Below are 20,527 nucleotides of genomic sequence, written 5' to 3'. Positions count from 1 at the left end.
AAAGGAAGGTTTGTTAGGAAGAAAGAATGCTGCAAAAGGGTGAAGTGGGGCATGTCAGTCACAGCCTCACTAACCTACCCCAGGAGGTGATCCTGCAGAATGAGAATGAGGACAATGGCAAGGACAAAGGTTAGGACAAGCACCTCTACTATTCCCAAAAAGAAGGAAGGGCAATTTCCTAAAGAATTTACAAAGAACTCAAACAGATTTACAGGAAAAAAACAAACAAGCCCATTCAAAAATGGGCAAAGGATATGAACAGACACTTTACAAAAGAAGACATACATGAGGCCAACAAACATATGAAAAAATGCTCATCATCACTGGTCATTAGAGAGATGCAAATCAAAACCACATTGAGATACCATCTCATGCCAGTTAGAATGGTGATCATTAAAAAGTCTGGAGACAACAGATGCTGGAGAGGATGTGGAGAAATAGGAACACTTTTACACTGTTGGTGGGAGTGTAAATTAGTTCAACCATTGTGGAAGACAGTGTGGCAATTACTCAAGGCCTTAGAAATAGAAATTCCATTTGACCCAGCAATCCCATTACTGGGTATATATCCAAAGGACTATAAATTGTTCTACTATAAGGACACATGCAAACGAATGTTCATTGCAGCACTGGTTACAATAGCAAAGACCTGGAACCAACCCAAATGCCCATCGATGATAGACTGGATTGGAAAAATGTGGCACATATACACCATGGAATATTATGCAGCAATCAGAAATGATGAGTTTGTGTCGTTTGTAGGGACATGGATGAATCTGGAGAACATCATTCTCAGCAAACTGACACAAGAACAGAAAATGAAATACCGCATATTCTCACTTATAGGCGGGTGATGAAAAATGAGAACACATGGACACAGGGAAGGGAGTACTAAACACTGGGGTCTATTGGGGGGAACAGGGGAGGACGGGGGGGGAGCTGGGGAGGGATAGCCTGGGGAGAAATGCCAAATGTGGGTGAAGGGGAGGAAGGCAGCAAAACACACTGCCATGTGTGTACCTATGTAACTGTCTTGCATGTTCTGCATATGTACCCCAAAACCTAAAATGCAATAAAAAAAACATTAAAACATATTATACATGAAAGATGAAAAAAAAAAAAGAAAAATCAAAGTGCTGCTATTCTAAGACAGATGAATGTATAACTGATAGAAGAGAAAAGGGGAGAGAGGGAGGGAGAGAAAGAGAGTTGGAGGGGGAGAGAGAGAGAGAGAGAGAGAGAGAGAGAGAGAGAGAGAGAGAGAGAGAGAGAGAAATTCCATACCAGTCCATTCACCAAATGGGACAATAACTCAAGATAGTGTTGGAGTAAGTGATGTGCTCCTGCACCTCCTTGCCCCTCTTGCATTCTCTTCACACCAGACTTCCCTTTATAAATACTTGTGCTCTGCCCCCAAGTTTGAAATGATTTCTTTAAGGCAGGAGGCCTAGACTGTTCCCCACTGGTAGCTTAGGAAGTAAAGTCACCTTCCTTCTGCCGCATCTCCTTCTTGTTATTATTCAGTTCTACAAGCAGAGAGTAGTTGAAACTGCATTTGGTTAAACAAGGAGAATTGGTGATAGAGATATGCATATATACAAATAAATCAAATAGGGACATTAACTATAATCTCCATGGATAACTTGTTTAAAAGTCCTCACTTTTATGTACACAAAACAAATCAAAGGAAAGATTTCAGACTTAGGCTCGTGGTAAGTGAAAACAACCATTGAGGTAAATGAAGTTCTAAACCATTAAAATATATCAAAAACACGAACTGGTTTATCTGATATTTCCACTGTAGTTTTTTATACCAAATAGTGTCAACTGTGATAGCACTAAAAAGATAGCATCACACTTCCATTCATATATGTACAATCTAAATAAAAGCAGGGTGCTTTCTGTGCAAAATGCAGCTTTAACACATAGTCCCCCATAAAGATTGCCTAAGTTCTAAAATGATGGATTGATTGCAAAAATGTCCCAATTTCCAACCCTCTCTGTATTTACCCCCTTTGAGATGTGGTATTCCAGTTCCTTCCATTAAGATCTAGAATGTGTTTCCCAGCCTTGAACATTCTCTGGTCTATCCTATGACTTGTTTTGAACAAAAGAATATCTCACAAATAAAAGAATTTCAGTTCTGCTCCTAGACCTCAAATGGCCTGTACACTTATACCTTGTTCTCTTGGATTCTTGCCACCATCATGAAAACAAGTCTCGTTAGCCTGTTAAAGGGAAATGAGAAAAATTTTGTGGTGGGCAGAGAGTTTTGTCTCATGGGGCCAACCTAGATCACTTTACTTCGTTGGATGTAGTATTCCATGCAGAAGCATAGCTGACCTTCCATTTGGCTACGGAAGCATAAGTGATCTCAAATGAAATCATTTGAACCCAGCTCAGATCTTCAGAAACAACCAATCTGTGCATTCATAAGCACATGTTTATTATTGTATGTTCCATTGAAGTGCTGTGTTTTTTATGCAGCATTACTGTGACAATATTTGCCATTCTTCTGTATAACAGCCACTGAGAGGAAAGAATCAGATACCTCTTCCTGATACATCTTCCATATATTTATCTTGCAAATATCTATGAGTAAATAAGGAATGAGAATAAATATATAATATTTGACCATTCTGTTTTCATGAAGCAATAAGAGGAATATGAGCAAACCAGTAGTTTTGCTTTGCTCATATTCCTCTTAGACCAGAACCAGAATTTTCATTCTAGTTGTGTATTTGCACAGGAAAGTGGTTACAAAACCACTTTAGGTTCTGGTTCCATTTTCCTGTGCAAATACACAACCAGAACTTAAATTCACTTGATAACCATCAATCTATCCCTTTACTTGGTGTTTTCCTAGATCCACATACCACGGTCACTAAAAATAAAAATCCTCATTAGTAGTTAACAACATATAGCTACTATAAAAGATTTAAAAAAAAAGAAGGCTTCACTAAAAATAATTTGTTTATATGCTAAGTATAGAAATGGCTCCTTTCCAATAGAGAAAACAAGTCAAAAGTATCAGCTCAAGCTTGGAAATTACTTTTCCTGAAATCAAGCAACCATATGAAGTACATAACTTGAAATCAGAGTTGAGAATTAACACTTTAAACTTTACAAATGATATTTAACATATGTAACATGTTTTTTACATGTAAGCAGGTAAGCATTACATGCTAAGCATGTAAGCATATAAACTTATTTTTACATATTTTACATGTAAGCATGTAAACATATTACATGCTAATGGAATATTCAGAACTTCAGAAAAAACCCATACTCTTATGGCTCATTTTTTTAGGTCTTGGAGGACTCACCTCCTTCTTTAATACCTACTAGAGTAAAAATTGCTCAACACCTGGGTCTGTGGTAGAATCAAATTACATCCACACTTATAATTCTTTTCTGGTTATGTTTGCATCAACCATATCTCAGCAGAGATTTTTAGTCTCTTCCATTCTCAAATATCCTCTGTCTCCATCTTTTTCTTAAATAAGTTAATGTTCAAAGCAAATGAACAACCATTTCCCAATTAAGTAAAAAGAATACACGGTTTCCAAATGCCTGTTACCTGTGTACTTTATAGGATGCTACTTTTTTCTTCTTTACTCAAAAGAATAGCAATTCTTTACAGCAGGTTAATACATAATCATTTGAAATCAGATTATATTCTTGATGGGCTGAAATGAAAGAAGTCAGTTTCCTGAATATAAATAGATAGTATTTGTCTCTTGAATACTGTGATAATAAGCTATTTAATTACAGGCTTTTCATTGTGTTTGGCATCCTTATCAAATAATTCTTTTCTAAGAATTTCATAAAGCAACATGCCCAGAAGACTGAATTTATTAATCTATGTTTTTATGGGGAACTATTTAATTTTGTTCACTTACTTGTTTTAAAGATGAGAAATTCATAGCAAAATACACCATGTATTCCAAAACAAGGATGGAACTGGGTGGTGGTGGGGGGAGCAGAATTCTCCAGGTAAGGAGTGGGAATAAAAGACTGGTGTGCTGAAACATAACATTTAGGCAATTTTATAATAGAGGAATAGATACTTCTAGAAGAAACTGATAATTGGTCTTTTAAAAGTATAAATACACTGGGCATGGTGGCTCACACCTGTAATCCTAGCACTCTGGGATGTCAAGGCTGGCAGATCACTTGAGGTCAGGAGTTTGAGACCAGCCTGGCTAACATGGTGAAACTTGTCTGTACTAAAAATACAACGACTAGCTGGATGTGGTGGCATGTGCCTGTAATCCCAGCTAATTGGAAGGCTGAGAAAGGAGAATCACTGGAACAGAGGATATGGAGGCTGCAGTAAGCTGAGATCATGCCACTGCACTACAGCCTGGGTGACACAGAGAGATTCTGTCAAATAAAATAAAATAAAGGAATAAATAGGAATTTGGGAAGGAGACAATAATAAAAAGTAGATATACCCATTCTGTGTTGAAAAGGACCTCTTGGGTTGAGCAGGTTTTGCCTTCAGACAATTAATATCTAAAGGGCTAGAATTATTGAATGGTAAAGGATGTTTTTAAGGAAGGCCTAAGAGAAGAAAACGACAAAAAGAATATCTAGGCTAGCTATTCTTAAAGAAATCAGAGCCTTGAGAACAGCTGAGAGCTGGACTGGAAAGTGTCAGTAGGAAGAAAAGACAAGGAGAAAAGACTGCACCAGGGCCTGGCCTAGGGGATAATAGTAAAGATAGTCAGGTTTGTGGGTAACTTAAAGAGGCAGAGAAGACAAGTCAGTTAAGGATATGTCTGTGGTATTACTGGGTAGGATGAAGCTTCTATAGAAACCCAAACCAGGCTACTAAGTCAATACATGGACCCAGAACAGGAATTAGAAGTTGCAAAGTGTATCCAAGGTCCCTCAATTTCATCTGCAGAGTAAAGGGGAACAGATAAACAGAATATAAAATAATTTGATTGTGTGTCAAGAGACATAGTATTAACCAGTTTTGTAGCTTTGAATAACTGTTTGGGTATAGTTTTTTTCCTTATAAAATGAAAATAAAAATGTAAAACTTTATAAAATTAAAAGTTTACACAAACTCCTTATGCTCAGCTCTCATCTTCTAGGAATCTGACACTCATGCAAAATCCTGGTTGCATTTAATTTACCCCATGTTTCTTAATGGAAGAGGGGATGAATATCACTCCAGGGGTTAATAACTGGCAGTGTCCGGAGGTATTTCTGTTTGTCACAACTGGGGCAATGTTACTGGATTCTAGTGGGTACAAGTCAGGGTTGCTACAGAATATAAACAGACAAAACTCCCACAACAAAGAATTATCTAGCTCAAACACCAATAGTGCTGAGGCTGTGAAACTCTGCTATAGGTATACGTTTCTTTACATCCAGTTCTTGTTTACTGATCCGTTCTACAGATCCTTTAAGTAGAAAATACTGGGAAAAGAATTTCATTAGAGGGAATAGGCATAAGCACCTATCAGAGATTTCTGAAGGAGTAAAGTTTACCCTTGAAAATATCCATTGATGAGGTAAGAGTGTTATAACAATGTTTACCATACAATAGCTATGAAAAAATTGTTGTCTCCTTACTTCTCTAATGAAGGCCTATTCACCAATGGGAGTACATTCTGGAAGGCAGGAGAGATGGGTTCCAGTGTGTATGATCTTGTTCTGTCATTAACCAGTTGTAATTGGAGTAGTAACTTAGTCACTGAGATTTGATAGGAACACAGAGTTAATATCTATTTTCCCTTCCATCAAAGCTGCTACAAAAATCAAGTTAAAGAAGATCTGAAAGTGATTTGAAAAGTTAAAAGTGCTACAAAGATATAAAAAGTTAATTCATGCTTATGTTTCACAATATTTACAACATTTATCTAGCTTAATCTTGCTACCTATTGAAATGAACTCAACAAAGTTTGCATTCCAGTATGAGAAAGCATAGCATTATATTTTATATAGAAAATGAAAACAAGCAAATTTCCGCTAAGAGTTAATAGTCTAGTTTGGTAAATGTATCAGTTATTTATGACCACAATAAGCCTGCATAATAAACAATTACATAACCCGAAGTGTCATACAACATTAAGCATTTATTGCTCACATGTCTAGAATCAGCTGGGGTTTAGCCAGGCAGCTCTGTCTTGGCTTAGATCACTCATCTATCTGAAGGTTGACCGGCTGTCAGCTAACTGAGGATGCCTTGGCTGAAGTGACTGGCTCTGCTTTGTGTGTCTTTCATCTTTCTGTAGACTAGATCTGAGGATGTTCTCGTGTTGAAAGTAGAGGGCAAGCTTCTGCTTACATCTTATCTGCTAATATTCCTTTGATCAAAGCAAGTCACCTGGCTAAGACCAGAGTAAAAGGCTATGGTAACACTACTATATGCACAGGGATTGGACACAGTTACATGGCAAAGAACGCGGATACAAGGAGTGATTAAGATTTGGGCCACTGATGCAATCTACTTTAGGAAATAGTCACTTAGATTATAAGGTGTCACATCTAGACCTGATGGAGAGGATATGTATCACTCAGATTTTCTGGACTTTTAGTTGAATCAAGTTACTAAATACAATTCTGCGTTGACTCCTTAGTAGAGATAATATATGTGTAAGAAGAAGGATGTACACAAATGTTCAGTTGTCAGAGGGACCGACAGTGGTAAAGACAGCAACTGTGTATTAATATTTGTGCTTTCCTTTCTCTTTCAATCCATGTGGGGTCATCTAACTAGCCTTCTGCAATGAAATACAAGCAGAAGGAAATGTGTTATTTCCAGGTTAAGAAGTAGACATTCATTCTCTTTTGTTTCTTTCCCCTTATGTTGGGTAGAGGCAAACTATTTCAACAGCCTAGGAGATGGCAGAGCCACAAAATTGATAGAATCTGGGTCCCTGAATTGTCATATAAGGAGAGTCATCAACAGACCATTAAAAACAGCATGGAATAGTGCATGAGTTTGAAATAAACAGTTGTGTTAACCCACTATAATGCTCAGATGTATTTGTCATATAACGTAGCATTATCCTAAAGCAACGTAATTTTATCATTAACACTGTCATCAATTTAAAGCAAAAAATCTAAAAATTACACATGATCTTTCTTAGAAATTTAGTAAAGCTTTCCCCTCAAACCTGAGCTTTCAAATTCCTAACATATTCTTATCAAGATTCTCACTACATCTCAATAATTACTCATGTATGTGAACACTTCTAGTGACAGTAAGCTTACCATTTGAACTTCTGAAATAACCATTTCTATTTTTAAAAACATTCTGTTTATTGGAAAAGCCTTCCCTAGTTTGAATTGCCTATCACTACCCATTTGAACATTCTAAATTATCAAGTATAAGTTTATTCCCTCTTCTAAAGGGAAGATATTTTCTTATGTCAAGATATCTATAGATTCTATCTCCAAACTATAAGAAAAGAAGTATTTTCTTTTTAGTTTAATCATGACTTAAAAAAAATAAGTTAAAGTTTAAACTTTGTTTGGAAAACCCAAGAGCAGTAATTATATACTAAAGCTTCAATATGCTTTGTAAGTTGTTATAACCACAGGTCACCTGAACACTATGATGAGTTAATTTTCACTGTGTAGTTGATACAACTAATAAAAAAATTAAAACACAGGCTGAAAGTCATAGAATATGTGAGGGCAAAACCAAAAATTTGAGATGCTTAGTAGAAAGAGATCACGATGCCATTTTACAAATATATGCATTTTACTGTGTTCGGATTTGATAACATTGTGAGGTTTTCTTTCCAAGATTTTGACATGAAGAAGAATTTGTATTAACTAAGTCAACTAGAAGAATTTTTTGTAATTTCTAAGAAATTCTGTTTTTTTAAAGTTCTATGACACTAACATCTTGGATGCATTATTTTTATTTATTGTTTTTTCCTCGGACTTGAATATTGGTTCAATTATGCAAAGCTTCCAAGAGGAAAGCTTCATATTGAAAACTTCTGACCTCTGTGCATTTTTACTAACCAAACATTCATAATTTTTTCCCCTCTCCCAGACCTGCTAGAATATGGTAGGTGGCGACCTCTACTGGTTATCAGTTAATGTAGCCAAAGCCGCAATTGACTATTTCAGCAAATAATAACCTCTGCTCTAAGATATATAGGAGAAAATATCCAGAATGAATTGAAAATTAAATGTTTAAGAAAAATAACAGACTCTTATTGGTTTTAATGCAGTTTGAGGATCTATATTTGATAATTTCTTTAGTTCAAGAAATGTGTTTTGGTTTTTACCCTCATCTGTGTTTTATTTATTTTTTGAGAACAAAAGCATAGTTGCTATTGAGGCATCAGAACACGTATTTCAGATTTCAAAAGCAATGCCTGAAGTTGCAGTTATGCAAAATAAATGAATTCTAGAGATGTTCTGTATAACATAGTGCTTATCGTTAACACTATGGTATTGTATACTTAAAAACCTAAGAGGGGACATCTCACATTAAGTATTTATATCAAAATAAAATAAAAATAAACAACATTTGGTAGGATTTTACTTATTAGAAAAGAAACACAAACCAGTTGTAAAAAAAAAATTCAACTACTCCAGAAGTGACATCAGTTAAAAAAAAAAAAGTAATTTTTCCCCACCAGCACTTCCCCTAGTCTAACTTTCCAGTATTCAAATAAATTTAACATGGGCAAATTTATTTTTGATGTGTAAATTACTTGTTTCAGGTCTTAGGCTAAGTTTAGGAGGATGGAATTTAAGTATGCATTGATTTTCAGAGTAACAGATAAAGGAGAAAAAAATTTACAGATACCCTCCTTCCATCCCTTAAGAAATTAAATGCTGGAGAAGATTGCCTGCTAGTTTCGCCAGAGGGAAGATTTAACTAATTCTTTCTCCTAAGAGTACAAATATTAATTTTCAAAAGGATAGGAAAAAGAATAAAGTGTGCTTGAATTTAAGTATCCTAAATCTAGGTTTTCCAAGTTTAGTACAGGGAAAAACTCAATTTTTAGTCTTTCACTTTCAGTGGAAAGTTGCTCAACCAGCATAAATAAAATTAAGTTCCATTTTCATAACAGACCAATCTCTTTAAAAAAAGAACAGAAAATGAAACACCGCATATTCTCACTCATAGGTGGGTGATGAAAAATGAGAACACATGGACACAGAAAGGGGAGTACTAAACACTGGGGTCTATTGGGGGGAAAAGGGGAGGGCCAGTGGGAGGGGGAGGTGGGGAGGGATAGCCTGGGGAGAAATGCCAAATGTGGGTGAAGGGGAGAAGAAAAGCAAAGCACACTGCCATGTGTGTACCTATGCAACTGTCTTGCATGCTCTGCTCATGTACCCCAAAACCTATAATCCAATAAAAAATTAAAAAAAAAAAAAAAAAAGAATGTTTGCAAAGGAAAAAAAAAAAAAAAAAAAAAAATTTATCTTGCATGTTCTGCACATGTACCCCAAAACCTAAAATACAATAAAAGAAAGAGTGCATGTAATTAGGTGATTTAATTATTTTAGCAGTTTCAAAATAGTAGCTCGAATTAATAGGAATATGTTTAATGCTTAAATAAAAATTTAAGGCTATCTCCAAAGTTCAAAAAAAAATTTCGAAATCACTGATAAAGGTTTTTGAGCACAAAGACCACTTATTATTAGACACTTAATTCAAGATGATGCCAACAAAACAAAGATTCTTAGTAGTTTTATGGAGTTTATGGTTTGATTTAACCTGTGAAAAAATATCTGATATTCAAGAGATTTTCTTATTCAGAATGAAAAAAAGGAAAGCTGGAATTAAGAGTGTTCTGCACATGTAAATTACAAGTCTTAAAAAGTTTCAAAATAAGTTAATAGTTTTGATACAAACTACTCAAAGGTTGGTAAAATCCTAGCTATGTCAGGTCCTTGAAAGTAGGAAGAAAAAAAATGAAATTTTATTCCAAGGAATTTATTGAATGGGTACAAAATAAAACACCATTTTCCAACAAATGTAAATATTCACTGAAAGATTTAATCATTTTGTCCTAAACTACAGGTATCTGGTTTTAGACATCGGAAGTTTTTGAATTAGATTTTAACGGCTGTTTAGGGTAGAGAACTAGCTCATGTTAGCAAAGTGAATCAGTAGACGTTTTCAGCTGTGGTTCTGCAGATCTGCAGATCTGCACTGGTTTGCTACAATATTTTCAATGGTCCACAGTGAAATCAGAACACTATGATAAATAAAGATAATTTTTCATGAAGCCAAGTACATTAAACTTAAAGATCTGCACTTTAAACGTCTAACATTTGTACTATGAAAAGGATAATAGAATAATACTAAAATTGATTTAAAAAATTAAAAATTGATTAATTTTAAAACTGATTTTAAAAAGGAAATTAAGAGTAATATTAAAATTGATATAAAAAATTAAAATGAAAACATATCATTCAGCAAAAGACAAACTTGACAATGTTTTCAGTTCTACCATACTTTTGAAAATTTATTTAAAATAAAATTTCAAAAAATAAAATTTATTTAAAATAAATTCCTAAAGCCCATTGCCACTGCATTTCAGTCTTCAATTCTCTTCTTTCAAAAATAGAGCTCTTACTATAATATGTAAGGGATGAATCTTCTGATCTGAGCTTCCTCAGGTTGTAAGTACAGTTGGCACACTACTTAGAAAATTCCTCATTTAACCTGAGGAAAACTGCAAAAAGAACATGTGGCTTATCATAAATCCAAAATCGTTATAGAACTGCGTTTTGTGGAAAGGGTTTTTTTTCCTTCTAGTTTTGAGAAACCCTGTGAAATCCACATGTATATCAGTGGGATTTATCTTTCAGAATTGGGACGATATGTTTTGTCAGTCATAAATGAACTGTAATCCCCATAGATTCAAGTTTAATTCAAAAACACGCTCTCCAGAGCTGCTAAATTTGGCAACTCACATTCTCCCCTCCATATGCTATCCTTAGGGAATTCTACATACATTGTCCATAATGGTTTCTACTTAGGATGTCTGGAAAAGTAGATATTATGGTCACAGAAGGGCCATTAAAGGGAATTTGAAAACAGATCCATTAAGTTGAAGTATTCAATTGTAAGAGTCTTCAAGTTGGATGGACTATGCTAATTGATATTCAAGGAATAGCTCCATCTGCCCGCTGCTCATATCATAGCTTCTAACTACTCATGCTTGTATTACTTACTTACCTGTTTTGGTATTCTCCCAGGAGAGAGAATTAGCAGAACACAGTGTGCATAAAAAGTACAGCAGATAAATAATGAATTGTCCCTAAATGTGGACTTCATTTCCATTCCATTCTGTTGTTCGGAGCCTTCACTATTTCAAATAGCCATCTTTTTTTCATTAATTACATCAGCTCTGCTTTTGTTATGTCTTGTTGGAAAAGAGAAAAGAAAGTTTCCATTATTTGTCTTCTAGACTGTGGAATGAAGCAGTTGGGGCATTTTGCAAACATTCAATCATATCTTGAAATCTCCGGTCAGTTTTTGAGTGGATTTTAAAAATACTTTTCTGTATTTTTATGCTAGCTTTCTCCGAAATTGTGTTTTTTTCTCTCTCTGCTCGTCCTTTGTGACCTTATCCGTTTTTCCCCACCTGGCTCTCATTTTCAAACCTAATAGTTCTCAAGAGAAACAAGTTTCCCAAAGGTTCCCCAACTTGGCTCTGTCTCAGCAATACAATACTATTTTTGAGTTTCTTTTTTTAAACTCTAAAGTTGCTTTTCTTCTGTTTAAATGATTTTTAGGAAATGGTCTCTCCTCTGCAGTGTATAGTAGCTGCTCTCTGTTGGACAGCATCTCTGAGGTCCTTGTCATGTGGCACTCGGCTAAAGGTTAACTTGTCATTTTAGCTACTGAGCTACCTTTCATGGGATGGTAGTCACAGGAATAACAGTCATAATATTTGCTTGAATAAGGACAGTACATACCCACTTGTTGTCTCATTTGGGTCTCACCAGGATCCTGCAAAGCAAAGAAGACTGTTATTATTTTTCCCATTTTACAGATGAGGAAAATATGGCCCTAAGGAGTTATGTGACTGGTCTAGCAAACTCTGTGTACTAGTAAATGGTGGAACAGAAAGGGGAAGGCTGGTCTCCTGTCTTTGGTGTTTTCTTCCAGTGTTTTTCCTGGGACCTCTTCTTTATGATGATAAACAATACAAGCTGCCTTACTGTTGAGGAAAGAGTGAAAGAATTTAGGTAGGCCGGGCACAGTGGCTCACGCCTGTAATCCCAGCACTTTGGGAGGCCGAGGTGGGTGGATCACAAGGTCAAGAGGTCAAGACCATCCTGGCCAACATGGTGATACCCCGTTTCTACTAAAAATACAAAAATTAGCTGGGCGTGTTGGTGCCCACCTGTAGTCCCAGCTACTCAGGAGGCTGAGGCAGGAGAATTGCTTGAACCCAGGAGGCGGAGGTTGCGGTGAGCCGAGATCGCACCACTGCACTCCAGCCTGGCGCCTGGCAACAGAGCAAGACTCTGTCTCAAAAAAAAAAAATTTTTTTTTGGTAAAACAGAATAATACATGGCAAGAATCATGCATGGCACTTAGTGAATGCTCAATAAATGTCAATTATTCTTTATGTGTCACATAAATATGACAGAAAAATTGACAGAATGACATACAAATGTAGCTGCTTTCTTTCTGCTCACAAAAGGATATAACAATCTACAAGGGAGAGCTTTTAAGTAGCCATTGAGTAAAACCCAAGGATTGTAACTTTATGTTTGGTTTCAGTTGAATAGCAGCAATACCCTCCCCTCCAGTCTTTACCTTCCCTTTCCTGAAGGAAAAGTAGTGTATAGATTCATTCTTCTGTACAATGAAACCAGCTAATCCAAACAACATGGTGCACAGTCAGGAGAAAAGATTCTGGATTCATATCGTGTCTCACAATATACAAGCTGTATGGCCACAATTTGGGCAAATTATTTAATCTCTCTGTGCCTCAGTTTTCATAACTGTAAAATATTGCTATTTGGGCCTATCAAATAGGTTAAGAGGAGTATAATAGGAATAAATATGAGTATAAAGGGAATGTTTAATTGGAATTCTTGACCATGGCACCAAGATATGATGGATATTGGATTTAACAGAACCTCAAAATGAAATTTACAAAGAAAATATTTGTGTTCATTGCTCTCATGAGGCCAATTCCCACCTGTCTTTTATCCAGAGCAGGGATATAAAAGGACCAGAAGAGTGGGACTTGTAGAGGATTTGTCAAAAGACCTTCGTAGTTGACAGCTGGAGGGGTGTAGTGGTGCCATCTCCCAGTGCTAAGTGAGGTGAGAGAGGCATGGCAAGAGCATTAAGAATATAACAGGTGTTCCTGGGCCTGTGGACTGAGCCCTCTGTCAGGATTCAAAAAATGAAACAGCTGGTAACAACAGAGCAGAAAGCTGCTCCTGAGAAGTGACTGCACCTGTCTTATCCAATTGTAGGCTAAAGGTAACTCGATCTTGGGGGCTAGATGTGGAAACTGGTTGTGATGTCAATCTGGAGTTGTTTTTAAAGGGATTCCCCTCAAGTACATGGTCTGACAGGGAAAGGGGATGGCAGATACAAGTGACTATACCAGTCAGGGCACGAATGCTAGGGAGGATGATGGAGGTCCACCAAATCTACTGGCCTGTCCTGGAAAAGGGAGTGGCAGTTGGAAGGTCTTGGAGGGAGTTCCCAGAAATTAAAAGAATCCCAGAAGAGAACACGTCAGCAGCAAATAACTGCTCCATTCCTTCACTATCTCCCGGAGAATATGTCACCATCTTTAAAAAGTACCCACTGGGGAGAAATTTCCTTTGTACCTTATCTCCTTCCATGACTCTTCCTTCTTTTGCATCTCTTTCCTGCTGCAAACAGCCTACCAAAGACAGGCTCTGGCTATTGGAAGTGAGGAGGCAGGAGTCTTTCCACTTTAAATCAGGTTCCAACTGTTGATTATAATACAATAATGGATGTTTTACATTATAAATTAGATTGTGTTTGTGCTTTAAAGCAACTGCAGGATGACCATCTAAGTGTAACTAGTGAAGTTAAAAGCTGGCCCAAGATTTCATTCAAATAAGGAAAAGAATAGCTCCACTGTGCTTTACTAAAGAGAAAAAGAGACAAAATAAGGCTATTTTGTTATAAATGCCTATAATGTGTGCTATCATATTAGATTTGTGGGCAACTCAGACCCCTCAAGTTACTTTCATTGAAAGTATCCTCACAAGTCGGGTCTTTTTCATCCTGTACTGACTTGTACAGGATGGGATAAAATTTTTAAATAACCATATTTTTTACCTCTATCTTCACCTTTACTACTTCTCAGTAGGGCTATTCCTTTTGCTTTGACCCACGGCTTCTGATTAAGATCAGTTAGATAAAGAATCTTGAATATAGTATTTTCTCAAAGCTATTAGGATTCTTTTACTTTAATCTGCAGGTCTATTTTCTTATCAAACAAATAAAAATTTTGAATGCAAAAAAGTAAGAAATTTTAAAATATGCAAAATCTCTCACCCAATATAGAATAATTAGACAGCTATCGAATTTCTTCTTAATTACTTCAAATAGTAACTTACCACTTCTCTAAACAACTGGAAACCTACAGATGCCAGAAAGCTATTTCTTAAACTAAAACAAAATCCACAGTCATATAATTTCTATCAATTTGTTCATCTTTTACTACCCAGAGGAATACATCTCATGCCTGACATTCTATGGTTTTTAGTGTTTACTCTCTTCTACATAATATTGGAAGAAAGTTACATTTTCCTTATTTGGATACCAGGCCCAGGCATAATCTAAGAGCTATAGTAACATGTATATTAGGTTTGTAGTTAACTCAAACCTATCAAGTTATCTTTATATAAAAAATACCACGTCAAGTCTTCCTCATTCTGTCTTTGTACAGTTGGTTATTGAAACTAAAAGAAAAAAAAGTCCCATTTTCAACTCTATTTTGTTGATTTTACTCTACTATTTCAGGCTTTTACAAATATTTGGAATCTCCTTTCTGATTCAGAAAAAACTGATTTTTATTTATGTATTTTTGTTATTTTAGAGACAGGGTCTTGCTCTGTCACCTAGGCTGGAGAACAGTGGTATGATCTCAGCTCATTGAAGCCTCAACCTTCTGGGCTCAAGCAATCCTCCCACCTCAGCCTCCTGAGTAAGTGGGACTACAGGCACATGCTATCATACCTGGCTAGTTAAAACAATTTTTTTGTAGAGACATGGTCTCACTATGTTGCCCAGGCTGGTCTTAAACTCCTGGGCTCAAACAATCCTTTACCTTGACCCCAAAAAGTGCCGAGATTACAGGCATAGACCACTGCACTCAGTCTAATTTTTATAAAGTTATTTTTTTCTCTATCTCATCTTCTGCCTTTGATAGTTTGTAAGAATTCTTTTAATTCCTCTTTAAGCCACTGATAAAATATTTGAACAGGAAAATTATTCTTCAATGAACATCCTTGGATATGTTGATCCTTGTGTATCCTGAGTGGAGTTCACCAAGTCATATACCCCAAAAAGGAATTACTGTATATGTTGTGAGCATTTTCATTTTTATTAGATACTGATAAATTGCACATTCTTTAGATATGTTAAATATAAGCATTATGGTTACAACTGACTTATATGAAGGAGTTGCTGTTCTAGAAATCACTGACTGTACTGAATATGCCTACAGTGGGCCATCGAATGCATGTGACAATGGCACGTAGAGCCCAGTGCAGGAGGAGCAGACTTCAAGGCCCAGGTTCCCATGGTGAACCAGTGGTGTCATCATCAGACTGGCTTGTGGCATGATTTTGGCTCTGGTCTGCCTTTGTTTCTTTTCACATTCTAAGCCTTGTATTTCTGTTACTAGGTCCTTCTATGAGCTAGTCTTTATTCTTTATTAATAAACTCAATTTCTGTTTGAATATGAGGGCAGAATTATTTTCTGTTGCTGCCAGCTAAGAGAATATTCTATTTTCCCATCACTACTTAACCTCTCATTTCCATTTTTTCTCCTGACAGTTTCAGGGCAAGACTAATACCTCTGTTAATACGCATATTCCTAGATGTTCAGGCACTCCTCTGAGCTGAAGACTGCTATCCCTTTTCTCAGTTCCCTTTTCTCTGAAGACCCCAGCAGTTTCTTCAGCTAGGAATTTAGCAGTGCTGAAAAATGGTGTTTCACAGCTCTTCCAGGCTCTACATTCTTTCTTACTTCTTGTTTCAGTTAGGTTTTGTTTCCATGTTTATTGCTTACATAAGCAAAAAACTAGAAAGAGAGAAATAAGACATCAATGGCAGTACTAAAACTAGCAAATTTAGCAGTGATCAATACTTGGAGGACAAAAGACTGCACTGCAGCTCTTTTCCTGTTGGGAGTATACATTATTGGCACCAAAACTCACCGTGAATACATCATGTGATAGTTCACAAAAATAAACTGATAAGAATGCATTGTATGTTTCTTGTACTGATGGCCTTAGCTCCTTTCTGGCTCCTTTAGATTGCTTTGCCTATTTATACCATAAACCATTGATTCTAGATCTTATAATTTACTTCTCAAAACATAATTTTCTTCTACTCACTAATTTTTATGGAAAGGAATATTATCATTTTTGTTACCTGGGTGCATTTGAGGAGTATTTTAAACAAATATTAAAAGTGGTTGAATTGGGACTCTTTCATTAGTTTCCAATAACCTATACCTGAAAAGGCTAAACCTCAGCATTAACCTACCAAATAAATAAAAGTATGTGAGACTAGAGTCCTTGATTTCTGTAGGTAGAGTTCTGAGAAAAAGCATTTAATCAGAACATCTGAAGGTAAGCCTTTGGCATAGTTTTGTTTTTTTTTACAGTCTCCTGGATCATTTCAGCACACAGCTGTGATTGTGAATTAATGGCCTAGTAGATTTGTAACACTGGTGGAATTGAGCAATATTGCCTTCCTGGCATCCCTTTCTCTCTCTCTCCTGGTGCAGACATTCTGATTTCCTTTTGGGAAGCCTCCCCTCTCCATCCTCAGCTTGTTGTTCAAAAGAGGCTGATTAGAAGCTAAGGGTTGCAAGGGTAGGTAAGTAACTCAGGCTTAGCCAGTCACTGCATACATTGCCTTTGCCATAGTAATTGGTTCAAGGATAAATTTCTGACCTAAGCTAGGCAACCCTTTTATTAGGATTACGGAGAAAGAAGCATTCCTCCTCCTGAGATCTCACTACAATTATGCACTAGGATCCCATGTTAACCTGGTGAGAGTGGGAGCACACAATGGAAACGGACCTAAGAATATGGTCAATTCAGAGCAAAGCAGAAACAAACTAGAGTCAATGAAAAGTGTTTGTGTGTGTTGTATATATGTGTGTGAGAAAGAAAGAATGTGAGAGTGAGAGAAAGATAGAGTGGGTAGAGGCTAATAATATTCTTTGAGCCCCTGGATCCATCTGTGCCTTAGGTTAAATTAGGTTAACCCCAGGACTTTCCAGAGACACAATATTTACATGGATAGGAGGCAGGGAAATACTAAGTAGAAGAAGGTAGTCCCTGGTGAGGGCCATACCCTCAAATCTGGGATGATGGCCCAAAGTGAGAACATGCATTCCTGTTTTCCTGCTTGAATGTTACCTTATGGGCCTCCCTGCACCCCATCCTGTTAAAAAAAATCCCAGGCTTCACTGGCAGAGCTTCAGTGTGGCAGAGCAGCAAAGGAGAAAAGAAGCAGGTGGACATCAGAGAGAAGCAGCTTGATTTCAAAGGGACAGCTTGATGGTGAGACTTTGGAGAAGAGTTCAGCCAGTGACAGAGGACTCCAGGGGAAGACCACCTTCCCACTCGATCCCCTTTCCATGTCCCCATTCTGCTGAGAGTCACGTCCACTGCTCAATAAAATCCTCCATATTCACCACCCTTCAATTTGTTTGTACAACCTGATTCTTCCAGGATACTAGACAAGAACTCGGGTACCAAGAGGATGTGTGCAAAAGGCTATAACCCTAACCCTCCACTGAGCTATTAAACACTTAAGCCATATGTGGATGGCAAAGCTAAAAGAGCACATTGTTAACACACCCACTCTGGGGCTCCATGAGTCACAGGTACCCCCCAAGATGCTGCCACAAGGTTGCACAGAATTCTACTCCTGCTGGCACCCATCAGCACTCATTCTGGCCTCTGCACTCACTCACCTGCATGTTCCCCCTTCCATGAGGGGTTGAGAGCTGCAGGCTGAGTAAATGAGCCAACGCTTTTGTAAGACCTGTGATGGGGACTACGTAACTATCTCGTTTCAATGTGTCTTTATCTACTCGGGCTGCCATAACAAATCACCATAGACTGGATGGCTAAAACCATAGACACTTATTTCTCAATATAATGGAGGCTGGAAATTTCCTATCATGGTGCTGGGAAGGTGGGTTTCATTCTGAGGCATCTTTCTTGCCTTCTGGGAAGCTGCCATCTTACTGTGTGCTCACATGCCCTCTTCTTTCTGCATGATGAGACACAGAGAAAGAAGAGAGTGAGCCAAAGTACAAGCCTAAGTGAGCCTTCTGGTGTTGGTTCTTATAGGAACACTAACCAATCATATTGGGTCTTTACCCTTATGACCTCATTTAACCTTAATTATTACCTCTTTATAAGCCTTATCTACAAATACTGTGTCGTTGGGGGTTAAAGTGTCAACATAAAAATTTGTAGAGGATATCATTTACTCCATAGCATGATAATTCCTTCCCCTCTTTTCTTCCTTAAGGCATTGCACTGACTTTTCGTCACTAAATGTGACAGAGGTCCAAATGCTATAGCCACAGCTGTTGACCTCAGCACTCAATTCATTATATCTGTCCTCATGTGTCTGTTTGCCTTCTTAAGCAGACCAATGCAGTGGGAGCAACAAGCTGTTAGTATGGAAAAGGCCATCTAGTAGTGTGGTTCAAAGCAAGGCCTCTGGAGTCTGGCTGCCTGGGTTTGAATTCCACCTCTGCCATTTACTTAACCTCCCTCTGTGGTAATGAACACACCTGCAAAATGGTATGTACCTAAGTCTCTACCTTGGGAATCATTATGAAGATCTGATGCATTAGTATTTATAAAGTACCTAGAATAATTGCTGGCACTGTGCTGTAAAAATTTTGTTCCACAGATCTGAGTTAAATCTCTACTTGTGCATTTATTAGTATATGACTACATGTAAGCTAACTTTTCCAGCTTCTTTTTTCTACTGAGTAAAAAAGAGGATAAATGATAATTTTGGGCAATAGTACATAAAAATTTACTAGGATATGTCCTGCCATAGTAAACATTCAATAAATGATGTGTGAACAAATGAACCAATTACAATTAGAGAATGAAGTTCTTCTTTTTGTCTAAAAATTACTTAAAATTTAAGCATATTTAATTTTCGATGGTTAATAGATTTATTAGATCTCTATCTATCTATCTATCTATCTATCTATCTATCTATCTTTCTTTCTTTCTTCCTTTCTTTCGACTCTTGCTCTGTCATCCAGGCTGAAGTGTAGTTGCAGGATCTCAGGTCACTGAAACCTCCGCCTCCCCAGTTCAAGCGATTCTCCTGCCTCAGCTTCCTGAGTAGCTGAACTACAGGCACATGCCACCATGCCCAGCTAATTTTTTTTTGTATTTTTGGTAGAGACAGGGTTTCACTATGTTAACCAGGGATGGCCTTGATCTCCTGACCTTGTGATCTGCCTGCCTCGGCCTCCCAAAGTACTGGGCTTACAGGCATGAGCTGCGATGCTTGGTTGATTGATCTATTTTCCTTACTTTACTTTAGAAATCATAAGTCACCTAATGCTCATATGTAATTACATAGAAATGACAATTTTGCCCAAATGAGACAGAATAATTTAGTTGAGCATTTGATAATCATGCTGTCCACAACTCTTATGAAATCTGTTACCGAAAAAATATGAGGGCAAAGTGGAAGTCTAACATGAGCTGTGTAATTTGCAATTATTTCGATGGATTACTTTTCTGAGAAACTTTCTGTAATAGAAAAAATCATAGGCTATGAAAATTATACTCTGTGTATGAAAATAAAGCCCAAAAGAGCAGAATGGATTGTCTTTTTCTGAGTTATTTAGTCAAAGCAAGGCTTATTCAAAGTCAGGACTTTACTTGACTTTAGATGAGCTTTATATAAATGTTAACTCCCCTTGAAAACCTGATGATTTAAGTTAGCAAAAAATATGATGATGATATTTTGCAAGTGAATTCACATTATAAAAAAGTTAAATCTTTCTACTTTTCCTTGGTTTGTGAGTCTTAGAGGCTGAATTTTCTTTCTTATCAGGGAAGTGGATTTTTGTACCAAATAGCCTATAAAGGTTGAGTTTTTGTTCCCAATTGCGCTTAAAATTTTTCTATTTAAAAATAATTACTATAAAACTGAATAAAGATGTGTTTAAAGAAAAAGTTAAATGCTTTTTATCCACGTATTTCCTTTTTTAATGAAAGTGAAATTGTATTGCAAACATTACTCTGGATTTTGCCTTTTTTGTTGTTATCAGTTATCAGT

The 20,527-nt window shown here is 36.8% G+C and overlaps 1 long non-coding RNA gene across 1 annotated transcript; it reads right to left on the bottom strand.

Moving 5' to 3' along the window:
- Window positions 1-10,462: 10,462 nt before the first annotated feature.
- Window positions 10,463-19,135, bottom strand: LOC103795343 (uncharacterized). Its single transcript, XR_004728915.3, has 4 exons — window positions 16,036-19,135; window positions 13,810-13,935; window positions 11,926-11,959; window positions 10,463-11,369 (listed from the first exon to the last, which is right to left on the bottom strand). It is a non-coding gene; the product is annotated as an uncharacterized LOC103795343 (long non-coding RNA).
- Window positions 19,136-20,527: the final 1,392 nt, after the last annotated feature.

Source organism: Callithrix jacchus, chromosome 9, assembly GCF_049354715.1.
Source record: "Callithrix jacchus isolate 240 chromosome 9, calJac240_pri, whole genome shotgun sequence".
Lineage (NCBI taxonomy): Eukaryota > Metazoa > Chordata > Mammalia > Primates > Cebidae > Callithrix > Callithrix jacchus.
This window is presented reverse-complemented; position numbering and strand designations above follow the sequence as displayed.